Consider the following 14,337-nt stretch of genomic DNA (forward strand, 5'->3'; position numbering starts at 1 on the left):
GTCAACGCATGCTTACATATAAAGGGTGCTTCAAATGACATCTTAATGTATTAAAAACAAAGTGAAGTTGAGTAAAAACTTGTGTTTTTATTAAAAAATTTTAAGCCTTTCGTGTTATCAGGACCAATAAACATGTTTTGAAGTATATTTTTTCTACAAAAAATAAAAAAAAATTTGTTAATGAATTAATGAATCTAATTTTTGATTTATATTCTATTTTAAACAAATTGTTAATAAAAAAAAAAAATTTCAAATTAAAAAAATAAAAAACTTTTCGCTATCAGCTTTCCCAAAGCTAGCTAGTGGTTCGCCATTTCTCAGGAATAGCTCAGAAAATATTCCTCTTGCTTTTTTGAATCGTTTCTCGATCAGTCTCAGCTCTGCGTTAATCGATTTCCTTATGAACTACGGAGTTCGATGTCAAGTCGATGTACATACTTAACAATACAATATTTTCAAAGTTTCAATCGCAATTCGTCTTGCAAAAGAAAATATTATTATTTCATTTAAACCACCCTAAATGTCAGCAACCATCTTTGAGTGTAGCTTTCTTGTATTTGTATTCCGTACACAGCAACCTGCACTTGGCAATTGCACGCATTACTCTTGCACATATGTATGTACGATGCATAACTATCCAAATATAATTACTGAAAAGTCATTGAATTGGATTACACTGGACATAAACTGGATGTAACGAGCTGCAATCGGTTTGTCGACTAGGCGACTGTATGCCTATCAATAATATGGCCTGGCGCTACAATAGTGACTGTTGATGTTGCCACAATAGAATCTACTTGCTACATTTATTTACACACATACCTTTTTCTATAAATTCACGCAGAGTGTCGGTTAATTTAAATTCATTTAAGCGAAACGCGCGCCAGTCCAGACTGTAAACTAAGCGATAGTGGCAGCGGGCGACACATAAAATGATCGTCGAAACAATCAAAGTTGTTGTGGTTGCTGTTGTTGTTTTTGATGCTAATTCGAACTCGAACGCTGATCAACACTGGCAATCGAAGTGCGAGTGATCAATTTGTGGCGACACTGCAAAGCGATTTATGCAAACATATGTAAATACGAGTATGTAAATGCAAGTATCGTTAATGCACAGTGGCAATTTTTCTCGCAAATATGGTTCAAAAATTGCTGGTAGAGTAAATTTTTTGCTGTATTTAGTAAACTTTTTTTTTTAACATACTTGGAAGGGATTTTAGAAAATATGTTTAAAGCACGAATTTTAAAAAAAAATATCAGCACTATTTTCCGCTTGACAATTTTAATAAAATTATAGTTTAAAAAACTAAAACCTCCCTATTATAATTGCCATTCGTACTGTCATCAGGTATGTAACTTGAGAAGAGAAATCGCTGCATCTTTGAGGCGCATCAATATTACATAGTTACATCCCGAGTTAATAAAAGGAAGGTAAAAATTAGTCTTTCAGCCATTTTTTGAACAAATTTATTCGAAAATGTTCCACTGTGCTACGGCCCGCCAGACAACTTTACATATTACTCTCTTTAAAATTAAAGGTTTTTTTTCTCCAATTTTCTTCAGTCATTTATTTAACTTTATTCTATTTTTTAATCTTTGTTCTTTGCTTTTTTGATAATTTCCATTATTATTGCTCTTGGCGCGCGTTCTCTGTTCTTCTTCACTTAATTTAGCCTATATACATGTGTACATGCGTACTTTCAATGTTTACTTTCGATTTTTATTGCCCATTTACACTTGTTTGCACCGCGCGAATAAAAATCAATTAGCTGCGTTTGTTTATAAATAAGCCCACTTTAGCTGGCCGGCCATTCAAATGTATGTGCTATGCTATAATGATGATTTGCATGCTGTTAAATTTACACAAACCAAAATTTCGACGCCGCAATTCGCGCAAACCGAGTGCAAGCACGGGTAGTCCTTAAGATGAACCCACAAGCATGCAGCACACAAGCAGCAGCAAATCCAGCTTGACACAGGATGCGTTGTGTGCTTGAATTTCCATCTTCGCTTATTTCCTTTTTTTCGTGTACCGCCGTGTGGCCGCCAGTTTGTCTACATATAACTTCCCGTTACAATCGAACAAAGTGGATTATGTTTACACAGCCCGTTTACACAGGCAAATCTCAGACTGTTAGCCGTCAAATTTGTTCTGCTTGTTACAAAAGAAGGAAAATAAATCAACGCACCGCTGTCGCAGTTGAGTGTTACTTGATGACATGTGCACGCACTTGTTCACTTTTCATGAAGTAATATTGTTGTTACTGACTTTAAATCTAATTTGAAGGTTACTCGCTTCTTTTATTTAATTCATTTATGCTATCATATTAAATGATAGATTAGTTAAACAGAAATATGCAAGAGTTTTCTCAACAATCCTACTGCTTGCTCACCTTAACCTTTTCAAATATTTACCCCTTTAAAAATAATAATAAATAAGTTTTTTTTTTTAGCAGTCTATCATTTTTCATTGCTCTACTTCCTATTGTTTGCATTTATGCCATAATTTTTAACAGACAAGTCAATATGCATAAATCCTTCTGGCTATATATTTGCTGAAAAAATATTTACACACATACCGTGTTGTTAATGAGTAAATGGTGAGCTGTAATTCATTAAAAAAATTATATACAAAAAATTTTCACTCATTAAATGTCTGCATGAGAGTGGCGGCGCATGTTCGAATACGTTGCTGCTGATGGCTGACGACGAGTGGCGGCTGCGTGTAAAGAAACAAACAAATTTATTTAATATTTTTCTTTAGTACACTTCTTGCGAAAATAAAATGTCAAAAAAAAAAACGAAATGCAAATCACTAAACAACAGCGTGGCAATATATGAAAGAGAAATAAAAAAGCTAATCTTTGCCGCTTGTGCGTCATTACTTTCGCCGAGCGCTGAAAATGCCGCCATTGCTAGCCGATGGAAGAATTTTTGCGTGGTTTGAGATGCTTGCATAGAAAAAGAAAAAATTTTCGCGAGACTAAAGTTCTCGCAGAAAACTAATTTTTTTATGATTTCAAATGTAATTTTTTATGTACAAATGTATTTCGCCAGCAGACAGACTTATACTAAGTAAATATTATTGCGAAATTTCGAACACAAATTTTTCCTGGAAGTAAAAGCGAAGTGCTGCTTTGACGTGACATCCCTGTGATGGAATTCTTTGCCATTGACTGCCTTCACTCCGCACTGAAGCAACGAAATTCCATGTCCGTTCTGGCACAAGCAAAAAATTCTCAAAACGATTGAGATTTCATCGAGACCCCCAAATTATCGAAACTTTTATGAACTATTTTTCATCTTTCGAAAATTCGCTCTTGGACGAAATCGCTTAACTAAATTTACTCGCCTCTAACTCCAAATGCGCTTATAAAATATTTAGATACGCTAAATTAAAGTAATTTTTAGATTTTGAAATCAAAAAGACGCACATTAGTAAAAGTTGTAGAAGACTTACAAAAAATAGCTTTATTGTTTTGAGCAAAACAAAAATAAAACATTAGTCCTGCTTTTTTATTTTTTGAACATCTCGAAAAAAATTCAAGAGCTTTCGGACTTTTCCAGTGTAATCCAAATTATCTCGGACCTTTTGCTTGGAATATTTTTCTTTGAGCTATTTCAGAACCTTTTGAGTTTTTTCATAAATGTTCGAATTTTTTCAAAACTTTTCGGCATTGTGTCAGTATATAGTTTTAAGCAGAAGAAGGCGTTTTCCGAAAGAAAATCGATAAATATACTATTATTTTCGTAGGTTGAAATCCTTCGAGAGTTTTAAACAAAATATATGTGAATCCAGGAAATTTGCAAATGCGTCTACTTTTTATACAACCGTTTAAGCTTTGACGTCATTATTTTTTTAATAAATTTTTTGCCATCATATCGAAGTGATAAACAAAGGAGAACTTTTAAAACGCCGCCCCTTTTTAGAGATTTCTCTTGCGCCCACGTCGAATCTAAAAGAGAAAAATATGTTTAATGGCATTTATTGCATAATATCCCATTGTAAAAGGTTTAAAAAATCACGAGAAATGTGTTCGTGCAAGTTCATTATTTTAACAATTTTTTTTTTTTAACTAAATAGATCAAATAAAAAAATGTCCATCAAACTAGTTTAACTAATTTTAAGAACTCGTAAATACCAAAACTGGTCGTAACTACTATAAAATTTTAAGTATTTTTTTTTTTTAATTATTTGCTGTTTATTCTTATATTTGTAACTTATGTATGTACTTTTGACACTTTCAGATTTTTTAATTTCTGCCCGAAAAAATAATTTGCTTTACCATGCAATTTTCAATACAATGGCTATTCTCACTTTTAATTACTTGACTTTAAGCATAAACATAGTACAATGCTTCCAACTCTTCCAGTACAATAATCAACAACAACTCAAATGGGTATTACCCATTTTAATGTTTTAATTTAATTTTGAATTGCATTTTTTTTAATAACATTTAGCAATTTTGTGCGCTGCTATAGTCTTTTAAGTCCATTTTATTACCCTTATACATTTTTATGTATGAGTAATTGATTACTTAGTTAGTAGTACTTTCTGCTGTGGAGGACCCACCACGCCTACAGCTACCCACAATCGAATTGTTCATTTCTTTATTTCGTTTTCTGATTTTTTACTTGGTTTCATTTATTTCATTGCTCGCTTCTTCTTTGACGTCAACAACAAATTTTTCTTTTACTTTTTAATTATTTTAAATTAATTTTGCGTTGCTAAAAGTTATTTTTAGTTAGCTCATATAGAGTTGTTGGACCAAACCGACCAGACATTTGCGTGACTTCAGGCGACAACGCGCTGGACTAGCTGTGCGTCTTAATAGTCACTTGATTTCGAAAATATGTACATACATACATATATACAATATTTGCGCTCTATTACATACATATATTCTCTGTTGTAAAAATTTTTCTAAAAAATATGTGAAAAATTATGGGCAAAATATATGCTAAAAAATTGTGTTTATCACATTTTAAAGGCGTATTCACCCGCACAGACAATCAGCAAGGCCAAATGTGCCAAAATGTCAAATTCATATATTAAATGTACTCAGGCACTATTCAGCCAGCACATGCAAACAACATTGGCGTGTTGTTGGTGGAAGCAAGAGATATGTAGAGGGAGTGAGCAAGAAAAAACTTAGGGCAGGCAGAGTGGGGGCATGAGCGCGCTGCCGATCTGTCGCGGTCTAGTCTGGCGCAACAGACTTTCGCCGCCATAGGACAGGGCCGCGACGGCGGACTTTTGTGTTTGGTCTATGTTTTTTTATTTGAAATTGTGCTTTATATACTACATACATACTTTTCGCACTATAGTAGGTGGTTTTTTGCACTAACCTGAATTTGATTTTTTTTGGTTATTAAGTTTTGCTTTTCGCTAAAGAATTTCGTGTATCAATTTGAATACTCAACATAATACACAACTGTGCATACAAGAGTATATTTATAACTCTTTCAATAGCCGCTGAAAAATTTTCTTGTGGGAAAACGGAAAAATACATATATAGACACGATATTTGTTATTGCTATTTTTCACTCGTTTATTTTATTTGAAAGAATTGCCATATGTCACATGTGTACTTTATTATTGATCGCAGTATTTTTAAGAACATTGATGACTTTTTTCTGCCTACATATATGCGTCTATGTACATCATTTACTCACAGCGTCTTGCTATTAAATTTTTAATCAATTGATAAATTGAAATATGCTCGTAAACAAGCGTGAATCATGCGAATCATGAGCGCAGCATAAGTTATACATACATATCGAGCCCTAATCGCCAAAATAACGTAAGCGACATTTTTTTCAAAATTTTATTTTTGATGCAGAAATATTCCTTGAACATCTACATGCATTTCTGCATCAAAAATAAAATTTTGAAAAAAATGTCGCTTACGTTATTTTGGCGGTTAGGGCTCGATATGTATTTATAACAATTCCAAAAGAAAAAAATTTGGCCAAGCTAAACCGGCTAAATTCACAATAACAAATGAATTAAGCAATAAATAGCAATTTTTGTTAATTTTTTGCTTCTTTCATTTGTTAATTTATTTTTCAAATTTATTCTATGCGTCAGTTTACTTCTTTTTTCCAAACATTTCCATTTGGCTTGCTAGCAGTCACCCTGCCATTCTCAGAATACACAACCCATGGTGAAGTCTGATATATGGGCTAAAAATAAATGCTCATCCAGTGTGCGAATGAAAAAAGTGCCGAGTTCCTGAAAACACGACAATTTTGTTAAATATTTTACTAAAATACTTACCAAGATATAAATTTGTATGTACACTTGTGGTCAGCTGACTAAGTTGATGTTTATTATTATTATTTTTTTTTTATGAAATTACACATATAGCAAGCACCGAGTAATCCATATTCAACAAACATTTCTCCCAAACTTTATTCAAAATTAAAAAAAAAATTAAAAATTAGCTATGTATTTATAGCCCATTTAATTTTGACAGTGTTATGCATTTTCATCCATATAAAGTATGCTCGATAATTTCTTTTATATGGAAGAAAATGTCTGGCCAAAATGTCACTAAACTTAATCAGCTGGGTATGTCTGGTTAAAATGTGTGGGTGAGCAAATTAATTTTTGCTACTTTCAGCATTTCTTTACGTATTCTTCACGAGCATTTTCCTGCTTCTATGTGTTGAATTTTTCTAAAAGTACTCCATATGCGGCGATTCTATATTAAGTTTAATACGCTGTAGAAAATAAATGCCCAAAAACTGTCTAAAACCCTAAAAAATTTCTTTAAAAAATATCCCTGTTTGTTTTTGGAAAACTCAATATAATGAAAGCGAAAATAACTCCATAAGAAAGTAAGCGAAAAAAACAACAAATTTTGTTTTCAATACTATTAATATCGTTATTTTCTGCAGCGTATTAAGGTTCAAATATAACAAAAATTGGATATTTTTCGATTTGGCTAAAATTTTGCACACAACCTGATTTCATACTAAAACTGGCGGAAATTGATCTAAAAATTTTAAAATTTTTTAATTAAGGGCGAGGCAAAAATCTATAAAACAGTCAAGTAGGGTTAAAAAAAATTTCATATAAAATGCACCATTTCTAGCTGTAAAAGACTCCACTTTATCAGGCCTACTGAGAATTTTATTTTTCTCGAGTAACTCGTTTAACTTCAAAAACCTATAACTTCTATGCCTTTTGAGACTCCATCTCGCAAAACATGTTATAGTTTCTGTGCAAAATTTGAGCCCGCATGTTCTTGATGCGTTTAATTTGGAATAGTCGTAAGTACTTGTACATTAGGCATATGACTTTTTAAAGTAAAATATACCTACATATGTATGTATGAGAAGAGGAGAGAAATGATGAAAAAATAACAATAATAATCGATTGGTGCTTACACATCTGTGAGTGTTTGGCCGAGCTTCTCCTCCGATTTGTGGCGTGCGCCTTAATGTTGTCACGCGAAGGGGAGGGATCTACAGTTTTACGCCGAATTTGGTACAAAATGTTCCCGCACGGACATAGGGAAAATTCCATTTCAACCCAATTATGATTAATCAAAAATTGGCTTCTAAAAATGTGTATTTTTTATTCGGTTGACTTGGAATTTTCATATGTTGCTGACCTTCATGAAGTGACATCTGTATATCTAAACAACTAAGTACAGAAAATGGTTCTCGATACCGGCCGCCACCAATACAAAAACTTTGCCAAATTTTGGAGCATCAAACTTATCGTTTTTGCATTTAAGTTCGCAGTGCCGTCAATGCTATCACTGCAAACTCCCGCAATTATCAGGTCATGATGACCTCGACAATCAAATATCATCAAAAATCATCTGCACTACTCTCGGCACTGCAATTGCAATAATAAAGCTCACAAGAGTCACAGTAACAACAACAAGAATCACAATAAAAATTAGTCAAAGCGACTTTATCTTTAATTCTCGTTGACGTCAGCGCATGTCCATCTGCCTCATCAGCATGTGTTTGTGTGCGTGTGTGTGTGTGTGTGTGTGTGTATGAACGCAAGTTTATATGCGTTTAAATGTAAGTTTATGCATATAATTTTATTTATACAAGCTTGCGTATTTCATAATATTAAGAAAGTTTTTTTTTCGCTAAATTTGAATGCGTGCATGACATGCATAATAACACGATAAAAAGATTATAGTATTTTTATAATGCATAATACATATCGTTGTTTAAAGTACAAAACCACGTATCGTTATTCTGCAAAACCGCGCAACTGACATTTGCTGCCAAAAATTGGAATTGCTCAGACAAGCTCTGGGCTCAATCTTTATCCATTCGTCCTAAAATACTATATACCAGCCAGAAATGCGATTGCTTTATAAATAAGATAACCATTTTGAAATATAAGTGTTTTTACTCTCTATAAAGTAATTTATGCAACCTCACATACGCGGTTTTGTACTTTAAACGACGATATGCGCTTATTAAAGTTTATCTGCGTTTAAGTTAAAAAAAAAAAAATTGTACCATTTCAAGCAAAAACTTCATTTGCTTCTTTGCTGCTGTGCAATTTATCTTTTTATTATGATTATTATTAGATCTAACACCAAAGACGTCAACAACAGCAAGCGCGCTAGCAACACGGAAAGCGAAAAAGGGGGCGGTTATTATTTGTTATAAAGGCAAAATTTTTTATTAGCAATTTTTCATATCTTTACATATTTGTTTCACTTATTTTTTTTTCGTTTATTTTCGTTATTTTTTATTTTATGTATTTAATTTTTGTTTTATCTGTTTTGCTGCCTGCCATTCACGTTTAAAGCATTTTATGGCATGTATTTCGGCCGTCTGAGCTTCACGTTTTACGTTTTATGATAGGCCAGTAATTCTAGAAGCGTTTGCGTCAATAGAATATACATTAGTAAACACTCTTTATTAGAGTGATTTAGAAAAAAATAAGACGCACAATTTATAACTTAAACACCAAGAAGCAAACAAAGGATAATAAATTGTTTATGAAAAATAAAAAAAACAATGGTTTCAGCAAAGGGAGGCAGGTAAATGCGAACAGAGACATCATTATGTGGTCCCATTTTTCCTTTGGTACGTTTTTCTATGAGCTATTTATGGATTTGGGGATAAATATTTTCCAACATCAAACAGAAAAGCGAAAGTAAGTGAAAAAGCGAAAAAAAGTCAGCCAAGGGGTGACCGCTGCACAGTGCTTCAAAACTGGAATTTAGTATTCATAATTCACTAGAGCTTTTATTTTTCAACCAATTTAATTTTTTTTTAAATGAAAGCTTTTAAATTTCCAAGAGAACAGGTGAGCTCCATTTTAGAATTTTTATACATTTATGTTAAATTTTTTAATACAAAGTGCGGAAAAACATAATATACACTAGTTGAAAACGATTTTAGAGTTCCCCCAAAACAACACAAAAAAAAAAAAAAAAAAAAAAAAAAAAAAAAAAAAAAAAAAAAAAAAATCGCAAGGAAAATTTGAAATGTTAAAAATTAAAATTTTGTTTTCGAGTTTTTAGAAAAATTTTGGGTACATAGTTTTTTATATGATTATATTTTAGTATAATAAAGTGCAAGTTTTAAGTAGCAAATGGTGTTTTCGTTTCTACCAAAAAATGTCACATTTTGATTGCCCCATTCTCTGCTGGTTTGTGATGTTGCTTGAACTAAATTTTTATAAAAAAATACGAAAAATTTGATATGGAAAATATAAAAAAAAATAAACGACATATTTTTGACGCTGACTGTATGTATATGGGGCGTTCCATACCAAAACGGAACGTTTGATTTGTTTAAAAATTTTAGAGTTGATATATAAACATAAATAATAAATAAATTTGAAACTTGAGCTTGATTAATACATTTTTAAAAACTTTACAGCACAAAAACAAAAACAAATCGATTTAATAGTTTTCCAAATATCTCGAGAACGGGGCGAGGAAAAAATTAAAAAACAAAATCACACATACACACATCAAAATTCTCGATGCAAAGAAATGTTTTAAAATTTTTTTTCTTGAAAAATTTTTCACATACAGGTTTTTTGAAAAAAAAAATAGTTTTTGGAAATATGCCATCTCAAAAAAAAATTAAAAAAAATCACAATGGTAGCTTTGAGTATTGCGCAATATTTAAGTATAGTATTATCGGGTGCACTCTACAATAATTTGAGTTATGAATTTTTTTTTACACCGAAGTTGAGTAAAATGAGTACATTACAAATTTACGAATTTTTTATTTATTTTTTTCAGAATTTTATTGAGTTTGCAGTTTTGTAGCCCATTAAATTTTAGTAATGCAAGTCTCAAGCTTCTGCAACATTGCGTTAATGCTGACGGCTTTTTGCACAAAACTGCATTAAAAAAAAAAAATAAAAAAATTTGTAAATTTGTAATGTATTTACTCATTTTACTCAACTTCGGTGTAAAAAAAGAATCATAATTCAAATTATTGTAGAGTGCAATAGAGTATTCGCATTTACGAGTGATCTTACTTTGATGTATGTATGCGTGTTGAGCTTTTATTAGGTGATCGAGGATCTTGAGGAGTTCTCTTTTCTTTAGATACGTACGTCACATTTTTCTTAAAACCCCTATGCTTTTTTGTTAATTTTCATCAAGTTCCAACTTAAACCTTGTTCTGCTGAGATTATTTGACTTAACTTAGTTATTTTTCCTTTGAAAAAATTTCGTGGCATCTCTCCGCCTTCATCGCACAACTTCCGCTTCCATCAACCAATATTCGTCAGCATCTACTGTTTTTACATACTTACATTTGTAGTTTTGTACGAGTAATCCTATGCACTCATTCGTGTGCTTAACCGAAAAATCCACTTCGCCAATGAACTTCAATTGCATTTCATCTGTTCGCCAAGAAAAACTTTTTATGAACCCATAAATTTCAAGTACATTTTAATTAAAGAAATAAAAAAGGAAAAAAAAACCGTCAGCCAGTGAGTAAGTAGTGATATGCAAACAATTTTATGTACTATATATTGTGTATGTTTACATGTAGTTATGTATGGAAATATGTACGTATGTTATTTAAATACATCTGTGCATTTGTTACTTGCCGTTAGCAAGGTAAGTTTTGCATTAAAAGAACTTTCATTTCAATTGTACTCATTTGTTTCTGTACGAGTATTTTCATTGCTTGTATGCATTGACAATGAAATAATATAAAGGCTTACTTAATACTCGTAACTTTTTTTTCGTCTACAAAAACGTACGTACATTTGTTCTTACATACCCACATTTAAAAAGATAAATATTTATTTTTGCACGAACATCAACGCATAAAACTGAAAAATTGCAAACAATTATTTGTATTTAAAAAGCGGAAGCGAGCTATGTCAATGATTGGCAATGGATAATAAAAGTATTTAAAAAAAAAAAAAATGGAAAAATTAGTCATGCGTCAATTTTTGTGAATCATGTCCATTTTTTAAAATACATACAAAGGTACATATATGCATATATCGTCGCTATTATGTCGAACCATCGAATGTGAAAATATGTACTTTTCAGGAGAGCAAAGAAACTGTTGTAAAAAATGTTGTCGTCATTAAGGAAAAGTGTAGGATTCGACACTTAGAAAAACTGTTTGCATTTTTCCTTCATGTTCCTTTCAAATTTTTTATACTAAAGCGCTCCCTGGCAGCCGTTTTTTTTTTGTAAAGATAAATTGCTGATTCAGATTCCTCGTACTCGGAAACCTTCTGAAAGCTCTTTTGATGGTAGGAATATCAAACTCCTAAAATCTTCAAACTGGAAAAACTGAGAAATCACTTTTCTATACACATACAACGCAGACTTTAAGAAAAGCTTGGTTTCATCAATTTCATTTTTTGTGATATTAATTTCGCTTTCAACGAGAGCCCAGTTACTCTGATTCGGCCCTAGTTTGGGACAGTTGGGTTGATTGACTTCTTTTGGAACCAAAATTTACGTTATTCCTTTAAGCCACTCTAAGTCTGATGTATGTATATACAAAGTGAATAATTCATGTAAGCGTAAGGAAGGAAGTTACCTCTTCTGCAAGCATTCCTTCAGCGTTGATTATCCCCTAAGTCACAAAGAGCTCCTTTTTTGACACAACTGCAGACGGGCCAAACAAGGATTACCTTGGAATTTTTATCACCTTTTTGCTCTCTGTTTTTCTATTGCATTTGCTGGAGAATAGGCTGTATGAAAATGGGAACAATCCACTGAAACGCACTTTTGTCGTTCACTACGGAAAATATGAATTTCTAAAAAAATGTTGCGGCAATTTAACTTTTTTTTTTTGGTATCATTATGGAATTTTTTCACCTTGTAAATCTTTAGTCTTGTTTTCTTGATTCTAAAAAGTGTATTTTACTTGCCAATTTCCTCCTACCTGTGTTGTTAGGATCCTTCGTTAGGGTGGTCAAAATTTCCTTTGCCTCTTCGCGATCATGTAACCCCTTCTATTTACTTGAACCAAGGACCATAAAAGTTACAGCTTTTTTTTTAAAAATCGCTCTTTAACAACAATTTTTTTACTTTTATTTAATTACTCCTTAAATAACCGTTATTTCTGACTGTTATTTTATAAATCCAAAATAAAAATTAATTTTGATTTTTATCTAAATAATCTGCAAAACAGTTATTTTTTATTTTTAAATTATATGTCTTACATAACAGTTATCGAAAACTTTTATTTATAAAAGTCATAAATAAAAATCAGTCAGTGATCTTTATTTTTTAAATCATACTTATAAAAGTCATTTGTTTTAGTCGTAGTAAACTTTTATTTCCCAACATCTTCTTAACTGCTAAAAATGTTAACAACTTTTATACGAATTTAAAAAATAAAAGTCGGGGACTGATTTATATTGATAACTTTCAAAAGTAAAAGTCAATGACTGATTTTTATTGATGACTTTTATAAATATAAGTCTTTAATTATTGTTATCTAATTTTTATTTTGGATTCATAATATAAAAATCAGAAATAATTGCTATTTTTTTTTAATTTTGCATGAAAATTGCAAATTTGGTCTCGGTGAAAAAAGAAATCGATTGGTATGTATCACTTAGTTGTAGAACATTTCCTTCATAGAGAATTTTTCGATGACAGTTTTCATCAATAACTGTTATGTTCGGTCCCTGACTTGAACCTTTCTTTCGAGCAATACATCAGTCGGTTTTGAACTGTTTCATAATCCGATAGCTTTTTTTTCTTGCGTTAAAATCCATCTCTTAAATACAGACGCAATTTTTAAAGACCAATCAGGTTGCTGCTGAAAAACCGTTATTACATATTCTCGCCATTCGGATTTCCTTGCAATTTCCACGATAAATAACTTTTTTATTTAACTAAAGGACACTCATTATTTTCTGACATTTAATGCAGAGCTAGTTAATATAATAAAAAAACGTTTAATTTTAATATTTTATTTTATTCGGCGCAGTGGGCCACGTGCATAAAAACTAAGCAGTTGTTTCTGCTTAAAATTTCGTACCTTTCACTTAAATGTATTTGAACAAATTGAGTAATAGGTCTAAAAATTTTGGGTTTTATGCATACGGCCCACTATGTTAGTGTTTGGCCAAGCTTCTCCGTCGCCTTAATGTTGTCACACATGGTGGTATTATTATTTTCTTATAGTTCATAATAAAATTCGATTTCAATTAAAGCTCATTAATCACTCATATCGATATAAATTTTTTGTCTGAAATTAAATCAATTTTGTTCAATCAAAAAACACACATTTCCGAAATGCTGATCAGCCCACAGCAGCAAGGAATTTGGCAAAAAACTTTCCAAATTGAAATGCGCAGTTTTTTTTTAATTTTTTCCAGCAAGCATAAACAAATAGAAATGATTAAAGACCATTATTCGCCACGTACAGCGGGTAGTACTTTAAGACAATTTTAATTGCAAACATTCCACTTTTCTTGCGGCCAGCCTCTGACTTTTCCACCAGGAAAAGTGCTATAAAACTAATTGGCATTGCGCGTGCGCATTTTTTAACATTTGTTTTTTTGCTTTTCACGGAAAGTATAAAATACGTTGGAGACTTAGGCACTCCATCTATCTATCCATTATCTAGCGTGAGAGTTTGTAAACAAGTGTGATTAGATGAACAGGAAAATAAAGAGATTAAAATAAAACCCAAAAAAAAAACAGAAGAAAAACCAAAAAGAAAACAAACCGTTAAGCTGCAAACACATTAAAATGCCAGGAAGCTAGCAGTGCCAGGCTTATCGCGTACATAACAAAAACAAGACCCTAGCGGCACTTGTGGATAATGGTAAGCACAAAAGGGTGTCCTAAATCATTAGCAAATATCAAAAAAATAAAAGTTTGAAAAGCGATC

The 14,337-nt window shown here is 31.7% G+C and overlaps 1 protein-coding gene across 2 annotated transcripts in view; it reads left to right on the forward strand.

Moving 5' to 3' along the window:
- Positions 1 to 14,337, forward strand: part of LOC108383169 (synaptic vesicle glycoprotein 2B) — a 60,911-nt gene that overhangs the window by 15,961 nt on the left and 30,613 nt on the right. The window lies entirely within an intron of this gene.

The sequence above is a fragment of the Rhagoletis zephyria genome, unplaced genomic scaffold, assembly GCF_001687245.7.
Source record: "Rhagoletis zephyria isolate East Lansing unplaced genomic scaffold, Rhagoletis_zephyria_1.1 Rzeph_scaffold_00006, whole genome shotgun sequence".
Lineage (NCBI taxonomy): Eukaryota > Metazoa > Arthropoda > Insecta > Diptera > Tephritidae > Rhagoletis > Rhagoletis zephyria.